The sequence below is a fragment of the Enhydra lutris genome, unplaced genomic scaffold, assembly GCF_002288905.1.
Source record: "Enhydra lutris kenyoni isolate GAN:26980312 unplaced genomic scaffold, ASM228890v2 scaffoldscaffold6, whole genome shotgun sequence".
NCBI classification, from domain to species: domain Eukaryota; kingdom Metazoa; phylum Chordata; class Mammalia; order Carnivora; family Mustelidae; genus Enhydra; species Enhydra lutris.
The window spans coordinates 44257621-44272597 of NW_019154090.1; the positions used below are offsets into that span (position 1 = coordinate 44257621).

The 14977-nt window shown below is 43.1% G+C and overlaps 1 protein-coding gene across 1 annotated transcript in view; it reads left to right on the forward strand.

Annotated features, from left to right (window-relative positions):
• Positions 1-2350: 2350 nt before the first annotated feature.
• The window catches only part of LOC111141697 (Ras and Rab interactor 2), a 178650-nt gene continuing 166023 nt past the window's right edge, over positions 2351-14977 (forward strand). Inside the window, exon 1 of the mRNA XM_022494462.1 lies at positions 2351-2403. The gene's annotated coding sequence lies outside the window, so the exon portion shown is untranslated. The remainder of the gene's footprint in view (positions 2404-14977) is intronic.

Here is a 14977-nt window from a genome sequence, read left to right on the forward strand (position 1 = left end):
TTTGTCTCCATGTATTTTTTAATTTCTTCTTTGATTTTTTTGGTTGCCCCATTCATTGTTTAGTACCATATTATTTAACCTCCAGATTTTTTCTTTTGATTTCTAGTTTCAGATCATTATGGTCAGAAAAGATGCATGGTATGACTGATCTTTTTGAATTTGTTGAGACTTATTTTGTGGCGTAATATGTGATCTGTTCTGGAGAACGTTCCTTGTTCACTTGAAAAGAATGTGTATTCTGCTGTTTTAGGATTGAATGTTCTGAAAACATTTGTTAAATCCATCTGGTCCAATGTGTCATTCAAAGCCACTTTGTTTTGTTGATTTTCTGTTTGGATGATCTGTCCATTGATGTAACTGGGGTATTAAAGTCCCCTACTGTGACTGCATTACTATTAATTACTTCATTTATGTTTGCTATTAAGTTTTATGTATTTATGCACCCATGTTGGGTGCATAAATATTTACAGTTGTTATATCTCATTGTTCCTTTTACGATTATACGTTTTTCTTCGTCTCTTGTTACAGTCTTTGTTTTAAAATTTTAAGGAAAATTCTTGGTTTATTCTCTTATGATAGTCCTTCCCTCACAGAAGAGGAAACTCTGCTATATTCATGTTACAAGGAATGACTGAGTTTTAGCCAAACAACATCATCTAATACATTAAATTAATCTCATTACTTCTAATTGTATTGGTTTCCATTCTTGCTGTTATATGGCTTCCTTTGCTTGGTGTGACTGTGTGGCTTACCCTGAATACAGTGGGTCAGTAAATTAACTCCCAACTCCTTGCATATCTGTTAGCAGAAATTAGAAGACATTGTGAAGTGATGTGAATGGGCCCTAAAGCTTACTTTGACTATTTATCGGTAATCTTATCTATGTATGTGTGACATAGGAGTCAGAGGAAAACCTGTATTAAAAAGGAAAGTTGGGGGGGGCACCTGGGTGGCACAGTTGGTTGAGTGTCTGACTCTTGTTTCTGCTTAGATCATGATCTCAGGGTCCTGGGATGGAACCTCTGGTCAGGCTCTGCACTCAGCAGGGAATCTGCTTGAGGATTCTCTCCTCTCTGCCCCTCCCCCTACTTGCACACTCACTAGCGCACTCTCTCTAAAATAAATGAATACATCTTTTTCTTTTTTGTTTTTAAGATTTTATTTATTTGACACAGAGAGAGCACAGGAAGGGGAGCAGCAGGCAGAGGGAGAAGGAGAAGCAGGCTCCCTGCTGAGCAGAGAGCCCAACATGGGGCCTGAGACGCAGCTGGGATTCAAGATCAAATGCGTTGCCCCCAGGTCTGAGAACTGAATCTTCTAGAGAGTGAGGAGAGGGTTGGGGAGGCTGTTCCAGGCCAGAGGCCAAACTGGAATCCAGAGAATGAAGGGACGCAAGTGACGTGATGTGCTGGAGAGGGAGTCAGTCCAGTTATACAGCCTGATGGAGGAGCTGAAACCATGAAATATTACCAAAGAGTAGCAAAAATAAAATGAGAGAATCTTCTTACACTGATGTAGGGAGTTTGATAGGACATCTTGAGCATGGAATACACAAGGTGTAGGATGACACACAATGAACATTTATTTAGAAAAGAAACACATGTGTGTATGTGTGTGGGTAGGGGAGAGAGAAGGAGTGAGATACTGAATCTATAACAGTGTTCACCTCTGCCAAGGATGTGGGCTCCAGGTGTTAGTGGTTGTGGTCAAAAGAATTTGAGCTTTGATCTAATAGTTGTGTTTTATTTCTGCTTGTTTAGGAGTGATTTGACTGCATTTGTGTGCTTAGGTAATTTTGAAAGGTTAGGGCTTTGATACAAAAAAATGAAATAGGGGGATAAGTCAGAATTTCATATTCAGATTGGTCCTATCTCCAAAGTTCTAGACTGGAAGATTGTAAAATTCTTTAAATTTGTAAATGCTGATATGATGCAAGGGGATAATGGAAAACAAATTGACACTTAATTGATAGAAAGACAGCCTGGTTACTAATTAGCTCCATTTTTTTTTTTTTTTTAAGTGAAAGACTTTTTTGGGAGTTTTAGAAATCTGAGCACTAGCATAGGGATTTAGAGGACATTCTGGCAAAGAACGCCTGTCTTTGGTTACCTGGTCCAGAGGTGGAAATGATGGCCAGACAAGGAAGGGAAGGCCATTGACTGCACTCCCAGCCATCACTGGATCCTTCCAGAGCCCAGTGAGACAAGTCCTCTATGTGGTTGCACATGATATTTTTAAAATGCTTCCAAAACCCTAAATGGCTAATTCTGTGTGTTGTAGATGGAGGCAAGAGACCCGGACTGCTGAACTTCCACTGGAAAATATAAAATGTGCAAGCCCTTCGGGACGCTGGAGAGGCTGGGGCTGAACTGAAGAGGGAGACAGGACATGCCGGTGTGAAGGGTATGTAACATCGAAATGATAAAACCCGGTGTGTGGCAACCTGGAGATGTTTCTTGTTTCCAGTTTGTTCTGTGCCGTTGGAGAGACTGTGTGCTCTAGCTTGGTTATGTTGACGCGGGTGTGACTTCTCTGACGGGCAGCTGCATCCCTGTTTCCAGGTATCTGAGGGAATCAGTGTATGATGGATTGGCCGCAGGGTCAAACCAACGCCAAGGCGGTTGAGGAGAACATAAACCATAGCTCCCATTTATGGAGCACGGACTACGTGCCAGGTGAGGCTCTAAGCACTTTAATGGATTGATTCATTGAATTCCCACACCACCACCATGAAGGAGGCTCAGCTGCTATCCCCATCATAGAAATGCGGCCATCAGGGAGCACAAAGAAGTTGGTTCCTCACCAAGGAGGGTTGTGATGGTGGGACTCCATCCCAACATAAAAGCCTTACTCTGTCTGCTCTCTCCCTCTCTTGTAATTTCTTCCCATCCCCACCTTTCTCTCTCTCTCTCTCTTTTTTTTTTTTTCCGTAGCATCATAGGTCTCCATAAAAACAGGGAAATAGCATCAAAGGGATGTCAGTAGACACCACTGGCCGATTTGATTTTCCAAAATTGGCCACAACAATATTGCTTAGAACCTTGCCATGTTCCCTCAGGCAGGGAAGTGCATTTTCCCTCTCCTGGAGTCTGGGTAGAACTCAGTGACAGAGAAGTGGCAGGAGGGACACAGAGTGGTCTCAGAGCCAGATCATCGAAGATGACATGGCTTCTCCCTGGCTCTCTCTCATTCTTTAGGCACACTTGTCTTTGAGACCAGCTACCATTGGCCCAGTCCCCTTATAAAGGCCATGTTTCAGGGTTCCAGCTGCCAATCCCATATAAGGCCACACAGACACGTGAGCAAGACTTTGGGTGGCTCCAGCCGCCAGCCTTGGATCTGCCCCCACTGATGCCAGGCAGAGAGGAGACAAGCTGTCTCTGATGAACTGTTCATGTTCGTCCCTGTCCCCACAGCAGATTCGTGAACAACACCAACATCCAACACTGTCTTCGTTTCAAGGTCTCTCAATTATACCCACTGCAACACCATTTAAAGTAGAGGGCATTGTACTCATTTATGAGTAAGGAAATAGGAGCCCATTGAGATGATGTGACTCACCCAGGGCCACACAATGAGCTGGGATTTGAGCCCAGGGATAGTCTACCCAAGCTTATGAGATCTGCCACTGCACAGACGTCCGCTCCTTCTGGATCGAGAGTTGGGGTGTGGGCTGCCTTTTAGACACTGTTGCTCTCAGAGAAAGCCAACCCATCTGGCATAAGACGACAAGACAAAAACATAGGAGAACTGGTTTTACATAGTCTGTTGTGATTGTTTCCTTAATTTGAACCCGAGATCAATGCTGCCAGTTCTGGCCTAGACATACAGTTCTCTCAGGAAGCCAACCACCTTCCCTCCATGAGCTTAGACAGCTTGGGATCTGCTCATGGCACAGAAGATACTTTTCCCTGTCATGTGAAATAATAGTCATTTGTGTGACCAGATACTTCTGTATCATCCACATGGCTATTTCTTGTTTGACTTCAGGCTCCCTGAGGCCAGCGGGGGGCCTGTCTCCTGTATCCTCAACCTCACGTCTTCTAGCGCAGGTTCTGGCTCCCAGCAGACAATGAATAAAGGCATGAGAAATAAATACCTCAAAGCATCAACCAAGAATTTTCTTAACAGTGATGACAGTAGGGTAAGGAAGTGCAAAATTCCAGATATAAATACCGCCGTCTTATCTTGCTGCTAAAGATTTGTCTTTTGAGGTCAGAGGTTTCTTTTTTCACTTCCTTGGTCTTTCCTGTGAGATAAAACATCTTCACGTTTGGCTTCTGTAAAAAAAAAAAAACTTCAGTGAAAATCAGTGGTCAGTTAACAATAGCGGGAACAGGCAGGGCTCCAAGATGCTCTATTTCACCCCGTCATTACCCAAATGAAAAATACTTTCAGATGTGTGACACGGGATAATTGATCTTAGTGCATATGTTGAAATATGACACGTAGCTTCTGCATTCATTCCAGGCAGCCTTACTCATGGGGATGATGGCACGTGGGTCTTTCATCTTGTGTTTAGTTTTCTGAGTGTCATTGCAGCTTCTCAAGAACTGTGAGAATCCATCGCTACCTTGTCCAGAATGTCCACTATTTTACCCTACGCTTATCAGGTATAGGGCTCCTGTAATAAAGGAGGTGGCAGCAGGACCAGACTATGAGGATTTTTTTTTTTTATTATGAAGGATAAATAAATGCATGCAAAATGGGAGGCGAGTTTAAGTCTTCCGTCCTATTTTACGGCCCAATCCATCAGTTAGCTTTTGCTACCTTAAAAAGAAAGCCAACCCCAGAACGTAGTAGCTTAAAATAATATCCATTTATTTAGTTAAGGATTGTGCAGGTTGATGGTCTGGGTTGGGCTCTGCTGGTCTGGCCGGTGCAGCTAGGCTGACACATGTGTTTTCAGTTAGTGGCCGGTTTGGCAATGGCGGCCTCGCCTGGGGTGGCTCACCTCTGTTCTGCGCTTCTCTCATCCGCCCATGGGTTAGGGCTCCAAGAGAGTGAGCACGCGAGGCTTCTCGAGGCTAGGGCTTGAAATGACACAGGGCTGCATCTGCCAGATTCTTTTGGTCAAAGCAGGTCACAGGCCAATCCAGATTCAAGAGAAGAGAAATCAACTCCAGCCCTTGATGGGGGGAACTGCAAAGCTGCCTTGCAAAAGGCAGGCATGTAGGAAGAGTGGAGAACTGTGGTTGTCTTTGCAACCCACAATACCACGTGAAATGCCAGTATTGTCTGAAGGGAATTAACAACATTACGATAGAGAATGAAAGGAAACCACGTGCATAGCTGGTAACTTACGAGAAAAATGGCACTGGGCTGAGAAGAGAGGATAGCAGGAAGAAGTTGAGATGGGTATAGCCTGGAAGAGCCACTGCCATTCTCTCCTTTCCCCTCCCGCCTCACTCTGTAAAAGGAGGATTGAGAGGGAGGGGTGAGGCAGAGCAAAGGGGGTGTAGTTGGTAGGAAACATTCTTTTTCTCTTTCCTCTCATTGTCAGTGGCGGGGGTGGGGGGTGGCAGGTGATGAAGGTGTGGCTCTCTCATGTCTCACTTGGGGGAGCCAGCAGAGAGGGTGGGGAAGGGTCAAATGGTCTGTCTCCCGAATGGCTTTGTTTCCATGGGATCTCAGGAAGGCTTCAGCTACAAACACTGGGCCTCATGAAACTACCACTGAGTTCACGGTCACATTTCATTTTCTCAACAGCCCTGTAAGGGTGGGATCATTATTATCCTCACTTTACAGATGGGGAAACTGAGTGCTAAGAGCTCCAGTAACTTGCCCTCGGTCGCAGTTAGCCATTGACACAGATAGGGGTCAAAGCCCAGCTGTGTGATGGCTTCCATGGTGCACTTGGCTGAATCCTGCCACGCTGATGTCACCTGCGGGTTCTACAGAAATGGCGACCCTCTTGCAGGTGTGATCAGAGCACGTGGGATTTACTCCCTCCCCTTCCCCTGACCTCTGTTTGGATCTTGGAATGAGGAGCATGCAGTGGAAGGGTAGGGCTGGTGGGATGACTTGACCCGTGGAGAATCTGGCAAGCAGCAAGTAAGCAGCTACCTTTGGGAAGACCCCCTGCTTCCCCTGGGTAAGCAGGGATGGGTCATTTTCAGTCCCAACTGAGTGATCCATCTCCTCTTCCTGGCTGAGTCCTGAGGCCCCAGCCGCCGGGTTTGAATGTTGTATTTCTCGGTACCCAGAGGGTGCTCTGGTAGGGTGTAGTGGAAGCGTAGGCCTCACCAGACCAAGATCCTCAGGCCACTATTGGGCCCGTCTGAAACAGCTCCGCTAGAAATACCTCCTATGCCTCAGTTAACCGTGCACACAGAGGAGCACAGCCTGACTGATGTCTTTCACCGGATTCCTCTCGGATGTTCTCTGGTTCTCGGGCTTCTCCTCTTTCCATGCGGCTGGATCTCACCTACGAAATACAGTGGAGAATGCTTGTTTTTCCTGTTGCCGCTGCCTGTTTAGTTAAAGGCTAGTGCTGCCATCCACTGGCTGAGAATTTTAAAGGGGTTTCATGAAGAATTTCTCTCTTTTCTTGTCATTCTTCTTTTCCCCTCTGTAGTTTCCTCAATTTTACTGGTTCTTTCCAACCAGCAGATGCAGCTTAGAAGCCCAGTAGCAATAAGGATAAGTGAGTCTTGTTGGAAATAGCAGCATTGCTTTATGGCTCGCGATGTCAAGGCCTATTCTAGGTCCATTACCCATTCTTTCCTCACGTGGCCCTGAGAGGTAGTGAGACACTGTCTTTGTCCCCATTTTACAGATGAGAAAACGGAGAGTGGTGAAGTCATCTGTGTGTCATGGCGTCTGGCACAATCGAGTGCTTGATGAATGTTAGCTTTTATTTGTAAAGATGGGCCATATCTTAGCTTGCATCAAGAATTTGTGTGCAATGACACAGTTGGACACTCAGTGAAGGAGAGGGTGAGGTTGGGAAGGCAGGAGGCCATCAGGATGTGACTGTGAGCAGGTGACAGTGGGTACCTGGGGCTCAATCCCACTGGGGGATCCGTAGGATACATTTTGGAATTGTCCCACCAAGGAACACGGAAGCTGGGGTATTCTTGGAGAAATCACAGGGATCTTTTCAAAGCAATTGCGGACTTCATCACTGTACCCAGTATGTTGCCACCCGTTTGTCCTGGGAAAGGAAACAAGGAAAAGCTATTGTGCATCGTTCCCCTTGGCTTCCTGTACTTCCCCTTCGTTCTCTGGCTGGGCTGTCACCACGCAGCATACTATGCCCATACTCAGTGGAAAATTTACAATGAGCATTTACTTATTAGCTCATGCAACTAAAGGTTGGCTGGGGTTTGACTGAGCTGGGTTGAGCTCACCTGGGTGGCTCTGCCTCTGGCATAGGTCCAGCTAGGCTTGGCGTCTCTTGGCTGAGATACGGGCTCGGACCAGTTCACCCGAGCGCATTCTGAGTCAGGCTGGTGGGAGTTGCTACCCAAAGCAGGCTCTTCTCATGGCCATGACAGAGGCACAGGGGTACAAGTGGAAACCCAAGAGGCCTCTTCACGGAGACTTCTATATTATCTTATTGTCTAAAGGAAGTCTCGTGGCCAAACCCGAGTTAACAGGCAGAGAGGTACGTTCGGCCTTCACTGGGAAAGTTTCTACTGCTGACCTTAGCTTAGAATCAATAAGGCACTCTACTGTGCTTCATTTGCTTGGGCTAACCTATGCAAATACAACGTGAAATTTATAAGTTTTACCAGTGCCAGTCTTCGTTATCACCTTGGGCAAAATCCCAAATCTTTAACGATATTCTAATTTAAATGGGAGATGGTTATTATTGAAAGCTGCATACCCCCAGGTTCCAGAAACCTCTTTGCTGTCTCAGTCCTCAGCTGGGGATTGTTGCCTTATCTCGTACCGTGACGGCTCATCATGACTCACAAAGTGTCTGGAGATGTTGAGCTCTTCTGTCCCAGTTACAACTGGTCACCGCCTAGGTAGCTGCTGCCTCAGATGGTGAGACTTGGCATCTGCCCCTACAGTTGCTCAAGCTCCGAGTGAAATAAGAGCAGCAAGTGGAATGAATAAATTGTCAGTTATAGGGATGTGTGTATTTTCCTACATTTTAGGAGAAGGCTGGAATCCTGTAAAAATCTCATTTCTCTGCTTTTCTCAGTACCTTGGCTCTCTCATCTGGCGTGACGACAATTTGGCTGGAAGGAGAAGAGGGAGAGCTTTTATGTTGGTTGGAATTTGCAGCCATAAATTTACAGGACTTTTTCCAAGTTAGCATGGAAAAGACTTGCCGTTGAATGCTTTTTGTGAGTTATAAGTCATAAAGCATATGCTCAGGGTGGCTTGACTGTTGTGTTCTTGGCCCCGTAAAGAAGGTCTGCGGAAAAAACCTAAGCCTTGAATGATTAAACGTCTTTGCAAACACTCATAAGTTATTTATGTGTCCATATACCAGCTGAGCAAGCAAGCGAACACAGATCTGATGATGCTAACGTCTTAACCGTAGCACCTCACTTTGTCCCGTTAGAGCATTCTAATTAACACATTGTTGAAATTATATGCCCTCTTAATACTAAATCCAAATACCTGTGAGCTTAGTGGTTCGCTTCTGTCTTTATAAATGCACCAGGGTGGAGGAGACAACCAGATGTGTGAGCCAGTAACTAAGTGTCACTTCTTGGTGGGAAGGACAGTGGGGGGAGTGGGTAAATGAAACAAGAAGGAGAAAGCAGTCATTTTACTGGGCAGATTGCCACTATGGGCAAGGGGGTCTCTGTCCTGCATGTGAGCTCTGGGAGATGATCAACCTCATCTCAGAGTTGCTTCACCAAGGAGTGAGGTCACTGGGTTATTTTATCCACTGATTTCCATCCATCGTCGGTGAGGACCATTTCAAGGGGCAGTAACTCCCTGATCTTCTGGCCTACCCGTGGGTGAGTCAAGTATGCTGCTGTCAGAGTCTTCAGAAAGAGTGCCGCTGGTACTTGCCATGGAAACTCTAGACTTGTTAAGAGGATGGTAAGTACAGAGGGGACATGAGTGAGGCCCCAATAGCATCTGCTACGGGGCATGCCAGAGATTTTCAAGAATGGAAGGAGGGAATTTGTAGCTTTTGAAAGAGCTACAAAAAAAAAAAATTTTTTTTTTTTTGAAAGAGCTACTGTTTATCTTAAACAGCAGAAGCTAAATACCTTGAAGGCCTCTAGGACTGAATGGGGGAAAGGTGAGTATTCCTTTGCTTGGCTATTTAATTTTATGTACATTTTGGCACAGACATACAATGAAACATTATATGACCATGAACAAAAAAGGGAGAGCTAATGAACTGATATCGAACTCTATTCAAATTATAGTTTTGAGTAGGAAAAAAGCATAGTGCAGAACAATATGTAGAATATGCTGGGGGTTTTTTTCTTTTCTTTTTTTTTTTTAGGCACTTTTATTGGTTTATAACTTACATGTCCTAAAATTCACCCATTTTTAAGGATACAAGTATGAGTATTTGGATAAATATATAGTTTTCTAGAAATCGTTTTTTAGAAATTTCATGTAAGTGGAATCATACAATAGGTAGACTTTTATGTCTGACTTTCACTCAGCATAATGTTATTAAAATTATTCACATCATAGCTTATGTCAATAGTTCTCTTTTTGCTGTGCAATAGTATTTCATTATACAGATATATCACTTTTCGTTTATCTGTCCTATAGTTGATAGAAATTTGGTTTGTTTCAGTTTTATTTTTCCTAATAATGCTGCTTAGGAACATCCAGACGTAGTCTTTATGTGGATATATATTTTAATTTCTCCTGGGTAGGTACTTAACCAGTGAAATTTCTGGGACATATGGTAAGTATATGTTTAGTTTTTTAAGGGACACCACACTATTTTCAAAGAGACTGTACCATTTTATTGCATTCCCCCAACACTGTATGAAGGGTCCAGTTTCTTCATATCCTCACCAACAACTAGTATTGTGAGTCTTTCTGAAGTTAGTCATTCTGATACAAGCCTAGTGGCATCTTATTTCCGGTTTATGGTTTCCTAATGACTAGTGATGTCCAGCGTCTTTTCATGTGCTTCTTTGCCATTCACAAATCTTCTTTGGGGGATATGTCTGTTCAAATCTTTTCTTTTCTTTTTTTTTTAATTTAAAGATTTTATTTATTTATTTGACAGACAGAGATCACAAGTAGGCAGAGAGGCAGGCAGAGAGAGGGAGGGGGAAGCAGGCTCCCTGCTGAGCAGAGAGCCCCATTCGGGGCTCAATCCCAGGACCCTAGGATCAGGACGTCAGCCGAAGGCAGAGGCTTTAACCCACTGAGTCACCCAGGCACCCCTCTTCAAATCTTTTCTCTTTCTCTCTCTCTTTTTTTGTTATTGATTAAAAAGTGTTTGGACTATTGTAATTTTTCCTGTAAGATCAACATTATTTCCAAATAAAAAGTTAAAAGAAGAAAAACCCCTAGACCCCATCAGTGCCCCCCCCCATGCCCCATCTGAATGGTACCCTCTGCAGTTATTTCGTGGTATTTTATCCTTAGTAAAAAACTTAAAGGGAAGGGAGAGATCAGATTTTCAATCTTCCAGAACGAGTCATTGTCTGGTAAAGACATGATGGATCTTTATTAAATCAAGACATACTTCCTTGACAACTTTTTTTTCTGTAAATGGGAAATTGATGATTTAAAAATGCCCAGATGTTAGAGCAAGGAAAAACATGAAAAGGCTTATTATTACTTTTCTTTCTTCAGTCCCTAAGGAAGTTACCCAGCTCCTCAGCCCCCCACCCCTCCCCGAGTATGGGTAAGAGACATTTGGCTATGTGTCTGCCTGCCAGTGTAGTGCGGGACCTGGCCACGGAGGGGTGAGGAGGAGGGCTGGTCCGCGCATGGGCACAGGCGCTTGCATGTTCCCCAACGGCTCTCCCCTCCCACGCGCTCCATGCTGACCTTGATTACAGCCGGTGCGTCTGTGGAGTTGCCTCTCTTCCACTTCCCACCAGATCTTCAACTTCTACGATTTCTCCCATAGTAAAGTGAAACAAAGATATGCCCGCAAATTTATTAAGTTCAAACAGAAATTAATGGGCCAGTTACCTAATAGCAGATGGAGTAAAGAACAATGAGATGGAACAGAAAAATGTTCTAGTTCACCTACCTCCCTTGACTTTCAGCAGGTTGGCTTGTACTTACTGGCTTTTGATTTTTCCAATACTTAGTGAGTACGAACTATTCATTCTTTCATTCATTGATTGAATCTTTAGGAGGTCCTACTATGCACCAGACACTTTCTGAGGCCAGAACCAGCCCGACAAAGTGCTTCCCCAGGAGATTCCCACCCTAGTGAGAGAATTAGACAATACATAATCAAGCAAGTAAATACACACTATGTTAGATTATAATAAACATTACAAAATGAAATGAAATACAATAAGGAGGTAGAGACAGATGGGTTCATACAAATTCTGGAAGGATATATACTATACAGGATTAATAGAGTTGATCATTTAAATTATTTATTTACTTATTTTAGAATTTATCTTAGAATTTTCCTATAACAAACTTGGATTGCTTTTGTAATAAAATGGTTATTCTAAATTTGCAGAAAAACATTAGATTTGAATGTCTGCATGGTTAATCAGATCACTTGTATCCTCGTTTTATGACTGGAAATATTGAAAAAAGTCAACTGGAAAATAACACATAGTCTTTATTATCTGGGAGTGTGGTTTCTGCATGTTGGGAATTTTGATATTTGGAAATACAAGATAAATAAATTGCAGAAAACCAGACATGGTTATAAAATGCCTTCTTGACGGGTAATTGGAAATGATGAATGATCCCTTCAAGTCTTGGTAAATTGTAAATTTTGCCAAGTAGGTCAAAATAGAAAATGGTAGCATTGATGGAAGATGCGGGAACCAAAACATCTGAGCTCAAACTGCTGTTTCTGACATTGTTTTGTTTTGTTTTTATTGGCAATTGGGAGTGTAAACGTGTATCTAGGAGTCAGACCATAAAACATAAAGTGGAGATTTCAGTCAGTTAGCTTGGCCGAAGAAAACTCCCAAAGTTGGAAAATTCAGACAACGATAAAGCATTTGAAGGCTTTACCCAGGCTGTTTGCAGGAGGCCCAGCTCCCTGGAACAGATGCCTGTGGGTATGGGATGTGGGGTGATCGTATTGCCAGCTCCTCCTTTCTTCCCTTCCACCCTTCCCAAACCTCAGGGCCCCACATGCCCAACTCTACCTTTTCACTGATTGGTGCCACTTCTCAGGGGGTGACATTTCATTTCATAACATCACCACTTAGATCATAGCAACCACTCGAAATAATGAAGCAGGAGAGCGAGGCTCTTCTCTCACGCAGTCAAAGAATGAATCTCATGGACAAAGAAAGTGAGTAAAGCAATAGAGTTTTATTAAGCGAGAATACAGAAAAAGCTCTCAGGAGTGAGAGGGGTCCCAACACGACTACCCCTGAGGGCTTTTAGGGTTGGTCATTTATAGAAAGCTAACCAGGGAACTTAAATCTTTTTTGACTTCTCTACTGGTGGCACAATTGATTAAGGATGAGTGATAACAACTTTAATGGCTGGCTTCTTTTTAGGGTCTGGTTATTTTTGTTGGTTACAGGTGACTGTCATGCAAAAAGACACACACACACACCCTGGACACCTAGGGCAGGGTGGTCTGCTGTGTTCCCTTATCTCTGGTTTCCATACACCTCTGCATTTCTGGGATTTCTGTGAGCCTGATTACATAGCCCCGCCTCTCTTTCCCTACCTAGCCTCTCCTGCCCCTTACTCAATAATAGTGTGGTCACACAACCCCCTCACCCAGATGCCCACCCAAAATTTTCCTGCCCCACACTGTCAAGTCATTCGATTTCTGGTCCATACTGATTTCAAAATCCATTTGGCTATCTCTGGTGCTGGAATAAACAAAATCCTATCCAAATATGAACTTCATTTTATGTTTTGTAAACTTCGTCATGTTTTCTTGTAACTAACCAATTCACATTCATCTTTATCTACTTAACCAGTGGCAAAGAAACTCAAAATTTGTGCCCACATGGATTATTCATTGGCTTGTACTTGAAGTATAAGCTCTACTCATTGTTTCCAATAATTTCCATTATTTCAAAGTGATTGATCCCAGTATCTTAGAGGCTTGTTTTTTGTTTTGTTTATTTTTAACTTGCTTATTGATTAATTTCTTAGGGAGCCCAACTTCCACTCCCTTATTTTGCATTCCTAGACAACTCATTACTGAAAAGTTAAATAATGTTACTCCAGAGAATGCTTATAGTAATGAGGCATAAATTTTATCTACAAAGATAAAGTGTACTTCAAGAAAAAGTTACCATCTTAAGATTTGATGGTATTCAACAGAAATTAAAGAAGGTGTCTAAATGACTATTTGAGATTGAATGAAAAACAATATATTGGCTCCTTTTTTCTTACAACAAATACCAAGTTCATTAAAAATAATTCATTTTTTCAATAAAATACTTTGATAAAATGTAGATTTATTAGGCTTTGTTTTGAAAATCTGCCCTCTTTTTCCTTCTTTGGACTTTGAAAAAGCAGAAGTTACGCTGACATGCTCAGTGTGGTATTTGCTGATGTGTGAGTGTGTGTGTGTATGTGGTTTAAATTTTTAGTTGTTTTTTTTTCTCGTACAACCTTTTCTTTTACTTAATGTGAATCATATTATATTTTCCACTCCTGAGCACTGTGATTCATTGCCATCTATTTCCTCCGGAGCTCTCTACCCCACAGAGTCCTCTGGGAAATTGATTAGTCACCCACCAAGCAAGGCACCTTGCGTGCCCATGGTCAACATGGGCACCGCTCCAACAGCTGCGTCTTTTGGAGGAAGATGAAAGTTGCTGTAGCATCTTCCTTTGGGGAAGTAATAGGGCATCAGTTTGGGGGTTTGTATGGCTTATTGTACTCCTGGATTCATCTTTACAATTTAACATACAGACAAGTTGGATATCACAAATGACAAATGTATCATTCGGTTAAGAAGCTTTTCAGGCAATACTTCTAACCTCAGGAAACAGGTATGAGAGTTGGTCATGATGCCTTGCCTGTGGCACATGCGTAGAGTGTTTGTGGATGGGCAGAGTCTTAATATATGAATGTAGTTTTGGGAAAAAGTTGCAATAGATTCATTTATCTCAAACATATTTTTATCAAACCCACTTGGGTCTAACTTCAGAAAGTTTCAAGCCAAAGGATTTTTCTTCATAGGCCAGACTTAATGAATACATTCCTAAAGTCATACCTTAATTATATCAATTTTTTTTTAAAGATTTTATTTATTTATTGGAGAGAGTGAAAGTGAGACACATCACAGAGGGAGAGGGAGAAGCAGGCTCACCATGAAGCAGGGAGCTCGATGCAGCAGGGCTCGATCCCAGGACCTTGAGATCATGACCTGAGCTGAAGGCAGATGCTCAACCGACTGAGCCACCCAGGTGCCCCAGTCATATCAGTTATAGTCTTGAGGTTTCAATGTGCATTTCACATTGCTGACTGATTTTGACTGCATCAACCCGTAGGTTACAGTTTGATCTTACCTCCATTTGATACCACCTGACCTAAGAGCACTAGGACTACTATCTGTGCAGTCAGAAGAACTCTTTAATTTTATTAGTCAGAGTAAAGCCTCTTCAAGTTTATGGAACTAGAGCAGTCGAAGAGCAGGGACAAATAGTTAAACAGGTAGGTAGGCTGAACAAGGTGTCAGAAAGTCCATTTCTGGGCTGACCCATGGGAGGCATTGGGAAACTACTTTTGCCTTGCTAGGCCCTAGGCTTCTTAAGAGTCCGTTAGCATGGGGAATTAGAAGTGGGAATGCAACAGAAAACAGGGCACACACATATGGGTTAGGCACGGGCGATGTGGAATCAGAACTGGGTCACACGAACAAAAACCTGACCATGTATTAGATGGACACAGAGAAATA